Raw genomic sequence first — 6,000 nt, forward strand, 5'->3', positions numbered from 1 at the left:
ACAGTGAGCTGTCCTACATTGACCTGTCCGACAGTGAGCTGTCCTACATTGACCTGACCTACAGTGAGCTGTCCTACATTGACCTGTCCGACAGTGAACTGTCCTACATTGACCTGACCGACATTGACCTGTCCTACATTGACCTGACCTACAGTGAGCTGTCCTACATTGACCTGTCCGACAGTGAACTGTCCTACATTGACCTGACCTACAGTGAGCTGTCCTACATTGACCTGTCCGACAGTGAGCTGTCCTACATTGACCTGTCCTACAGTGAGCTGTCCTACATTGACCTGTCCTACAGTGAGCTGTCCTACATTGACCTGTCCGACAGTGAGCTGTCCTACATTGACCTGTCCGACAGTGAACTGTCCTACATTGACCTGTCCGACAGTGAGCTGTCCTACATTGACCTGTCCGACAGTGAGCTGTCCTACATTGACCTGTCCGACAGTGAACTGTCCTACATTGACCTGACCTACAGTGAGCTGTCCTACAGTGAGCTGTCCTACATTGACCTGTCCGACAGTGAGCTGTCCGACAGTGAGCTGTCCGACATTGACCTGTCCTACAGTGACCTGTCCTACATTGACCTGACCTACAGTGAGCTGTCCTACATTGACCTGTCCGACAGTGAGCTGTCCTACATTGACCTGACCTACAGTGAACTGTCCTACATTGACCTGACCGACAGTGAGCTGTCCTACATTGACCTGTCCGACAGTGAACTGTCCTACATTGACCTGTCCGACAGTGAACTGTCCTACATTGACCTGTCCTACAGTGAGCTGTCCTACATTGACCTGTCCGACAGTGAACTGTCCTACATTGACCTGTCCGACAGTGAGCTGTCCTACATTGACCTGTCCGACAGTGAACTGTCCTACATTGACCTGTCCGACAGTGAACTGCCCTACATTGACCTGTCCTACAGTGAGCTGTCCTACATTGACCTGTCCGACAGTGAACTGTCCTACATTGACCTGTCCTACAGTGAGCTGTCCGACATTGACCTGTCCGACAGTGAGCTGTCCGACATTGACCTGTCCGACAGTGAACTGTCCTACATTGACCTGTCCGACAGTGAACTGTCCTACATTGACCTGTCCGACAGTGAACTGTCCTACATTGACCTGTCCGACAGTGAACTGTCCGACATTGACCTGTCCGACAGTGAACTGTCCTACATTGACCTGTCCGACAGTGAACTGTCCTACATTGACCTGTCCGACAGTGAACTGTCCTACATTGACCTGTCCTACAGTGAGCTGTCCTAAATTGACCTGTCCGACAGTGAACTGTCCTACATTGACCTGTCCGACAGTGAGCTGTCCTACATTGACCTGTCCGACAGTGAGCTGTCCTACATTGACCTGTCCGACAGTGAGCTGTCCTACATTGACCTGTCCTACAGTGAGCTGTCCTACATTGACCTGTCCGACAGTGAACTGTCCTACATTGACCTGTCCTACAGTGAGCTGTCCTACATTGACCTGTCCAACAGTGAGCTGTCCTACATTGACCTGTCCGACAGTGAGCTGTCCGACAGTGAGCTGTCCTACATTGACCTGTCCGACAGTGTCCTGTCCTACATTGACCTGTCCTACAGTGTCCTGTCCTACATTGACCTGTCCGACAGTGAGCTGTCCTACATTGACCTGTCCGACAGTGAGCTGTCCTACATTGACCTGACCTTCAGTGAGCTGTCCTACATTGACCTGTCCGACAGTGAGCTGTCCTACATTGACCTGTCCGACAGTGAGCTGTCCTACATTGACCTGTCCGACAGTGAGCTGTCCTACATTGACCTGACCTTCAGTGAGCTGTCCTACATTGACCTGTCCTACAGTGAGCTGTCCTACATTGACCTGTCCTACAGTGAGCTGTCCTACATTGACCAGTCCTACAGTGAGCTGTCCTACAGTGAGCTGTCCTACAGTGACCTGTCCGACAGTGAACTGTCCTACATTGACCTGTCCGACAGTGAACTGTCCTACATTGACCTGTCCGACAGTGAGCTGTCCTACATTGACCTGTCCTACAGTGAGCTGTCCTACATTGACCTGTCCGACAGTGAACTGTCCTACATTGACCTGTCCGACAGTGAACTGTCCTACATTGACCTGTCCGACAGTGAACTGTCCGACATTGACCTGTCCAACAGTGAACTGTCCTACATTGACCTGTCCGACAGTGAACTGTCCTACATTGACCTGTCCTACAGTGAGCTGTCCGACATTGACCTGTCCGACAGTGAGCTGTCCTACATTGACCTGACCTACATTGAGCTGTCCGACATTGACCTGACCTACAGTGAACTGTCCGACATTGACCTGTCCGAAAGTGAACTGTCCGACATTGACCTGTCCGACAGTGAACTGTCCTACATTGACCTGTCCGACAGTGAACTGTCCTACATTGACCTGTCCTACAGTGAGCTGTCCTACATTGACCTGTCCGACAGTGAACTGTCCTACATTGACCTGTCCGACAGTGAGCTGTCCTACATTGACCTGTCCGACAGTGAACTGTCCTACATTGACCTGTCCGACAGTGAACTGTCCTACATTGACCTGTCCGACAGTGAGCTGTCCTACATTGACCTGTCCGACAGTGAACTGTCCTACATTGACCTGTCCTACAGTGAGCTGTCCTACATTGACCTGTCCGACAGTGAGCTGTCCTACATTGACCTGTCCGGCAGTGAGCTGTCCTACATTTACCTGTCCGACAGTGAACTGTCCTACATTGACCTGTCCTACAGTGAGCTGTCCTACATTGACCTGACCTTCAGTCAGCTGTCCGACATTGACCTGTCCGACAGTGACCTGTCCTACATTGACCTGTCCTACAGTGAGCTGTCCTACATTGACCTGTCCTACAGTGAGCTGTCCTACATTGACCTGTCCTACAGTGAGCTGTCCAACATTGACCTGTCCGACAGTGAGCTGTCCTACATTGACCTGTCCGACAGTGAGCTGTCCTACATTGACCTGACCTTCAGTGAGCTGTCCGACATTGACCTGTCCTACAGTGAGCTGCCCTACATTGAACTGACCTTCAGTGAGCTGTCCTACATTGACCTGTCCGACAGTGAGCTGTCCGACATTGTCCTGACCTTCAGTGAGCTGTCCAACATTGACCTGTCCGACAGTGAGCTGTCCTACATTGACCTGTCCTACATTGACCTGTCCTACATTGACCTGTCCTACAGTGAGCTGTCCGACATTGACCTGTCCGACAGTGAGCTGTCCTACATTGACCTGTCCGACAGTGAACTGTCCTACATTGACCTGTCCAACAGTGAGCTGTCCTACATTGACCTGACCTTCAGTGAGCTGTCCGACATTGACCTGTCCGACAGTGAGCTGTCCTACATTGACCTGTCCTACAGTGAGCTGTCCTACATTGACCTGTCCGACAGTGAGCTGTCCTACATTGACCTGTCCGACAGTGAGCTGTCCTACATTGACCTGACCTTCAGTGAGCTGTCCAACATTGACCTGTCCAACAGTGAGCTGTCCTACATTGACCTGTCCTACAGCGAGCTGCCCTACATTGACCTGACCTTCAGTGAGCTGTCCGACATTAACCTGTCCTACAGTGAGCTGTCCTGCATTGACCTGTCCTACAGTGACCTGTCCTACATTGACCTGACCTTCAGTGAGCTGTCCGACATTGACCTGACCTTCAGTGAGCTGTCCTACATTGACCTGTCCTACAGTGAGCTGTCCTACATTGACCTGTCCTACAGTGAGCTGTCCTACATTGACCTGTCCTACAGTGAGCTGTCCTACATTGACCTGACCTTCAGTGAGATGTCCTACATTGACCTGACCTTCAGTGAGCTGTCCTACATTGACCTGTCCTACAGTGAGCTGTCCTACATTAACCTGACCTTCAGTGAGCTGTCCTACATTGACATGTCCTTCAGTGAGCTGCCCTACATTGAACTGTCCTTCAGTGAACTGTCCTACATTGACCTGACCTACAGTGAGCTGTCCAACATTGACCTGTCCGACAGTGAACTGTCCTACATTGACCTGTCCGACAGTGAACTGTCCTACATTGACCTGTCCTACAGTGAGCTGTCCTACATTGACCTGTCCGACAGTGAACTGTCCTACATTGACCTGTCCGACAGTGAGCTGTCCTACATTGACCTGTCCGACTGTGAACTGTCCTACATTGACCTGTCGGACAGTGAACTGCCCTACATTGACCTGTCCTACAGTGAGCTGTCCTACATTGACCTGTCCGACAGTGAACTGTCCTACATTGACCTGTCCGACAGTGAACTGTCCTACATTGACCTGTCCTACAGTGAACTGTCCTACATTGACCTGTCCGACAGTGAACTGTCCTACATTGACCTGTCCGACAGTGAACTGTCCTACATTGACCTGTCCTACAGTGAGCTGTCCGATATTGACCTGTCCGACAGTGAACTGTCCTACATTGACCTGTCCGACAGTGAGCTGTCCTACATTGACCTGTCCGACAGTGAGCTGTCCTACATTGACCTGTCCGACAGTGAACTGTCCTACATTGACCTGTCCTACAGTGAGCTGTCCTACATTGACCTGTCCGACAGTGAACTGTCCTACATTGACCTGTCCTACAGTGAGCTGTGCTACATTGACCTGTCCAACAGTGAGCTGTCCTACATTGACCTGTCCGACAGTGAGCTGTCCGACAGTGAGCTGTCCTACAGTGACCTGTCCGACAGTGTCCTGTCCTACATTGACCTGTCCTACAGTGTCCTGTCCTACATTGACCTGTCCGACAGTGAGCTGTCCTACATTGACATGTCCGACAGTGAGCTGTCCTACATTGACCTGACCTTCAGTGAGCTGTCCTACATTGACCTGTCCGACAGTGAGCTGTCCTACATTGACCTGTCCGACAGTGAGCTGTCCTACATTGACCTGTCCGACAGTGAGCTGTCCTCCATTGACCTGACCTTCAGTGAGCTGTCCTACATTGACCTGTCCTACAGTGAGCTGTCCTACATTGACCTGTCCTACATTGACCTGTCCTACAGTGAGCTGTCCTACAGTGAGCTGTCCTACATTGACCTGTCCGACAGTGAACTGTCCTACATTGACCTGTCCGACAGTGAACTGTCCTACATTGACCTGTCCGACAGTGAGCTGTCCTACATTGACCTGTCCGACAGTGAGCTGTCCTACATTGACCTGTCCGACAGTGAACTGTCCTACATTGACCTGTCCGACAGTGAACTGTCCTACATTGACCTGTCCGACAGTGAACTGTCCTACATTGACCTGTCCGACAGTGAACTGTCCTACATTGACCTGTCCGACAGTGAACTGTCCTACATTGACCTGTCCTACAGTGAACTGTCCTACATTGACCTGTCCTACAGTGAGCTGTCCTACATTGACCTGTCCGACAGTGAGCTGTCCTACATTGACCTGACCTACAGTGAGCTGACCGACATTGACCTGACCTACAGTGAACTGTCCGACATTGACCTGTCCGACAGTGAACTGTCCGACATTGACCTGTCCGACAGTGAACTGTCCTACATTGACCTGTCCGACAGTGAACTGTCCTACATTGACCTGTCCTACAGTGAGCTGCACTACATTGACCTGTCCGACAGTGAACTGTCCTACATTGACCTGTCCGACAGTGAACTGTCCTACATTGACCTGTCCGACAGTGAGCTGTCCGACATTGACCTGTCCGACAGTGAACTGTCCTACATTGACCTGTCCTACAGTGAGCTGTCCTACATTGACCTGTCCGACAGTGAGCTGTCCTACATTGACCTGTCCGACAGTGAGCTGTCCTACATTTACCTGTCCGACAGTGAACTGTCCTACATTGACCTGTCCTACAGTGAGCTGTCCTACATTGACCTGACCTTCAGTCAGCTGTCCGACATTGACCTGTCCGACAGTGACCTGTCCTACATTGACCTGTCCTACAGTGAGCTGTCCTACATTGACCTGTCCTACAGTGAGCTGTCCT

The sequence above is a fragment of the Heptranchias perlo genome, chromosome 5 (genome assembly GCF_035084215.1).
Source record: "Heptranchias perlo isolate sHepPer1 chromosome 5, sHepPer1.hap1, whole genome shotgun sequence".
Lineage (NCBI taxonomy): Eukaryota > Metazoa > Chordata > Chondrichthyes > Hexanchiformes > Hexanchidae > Heptranchias > Heptranchias perlo.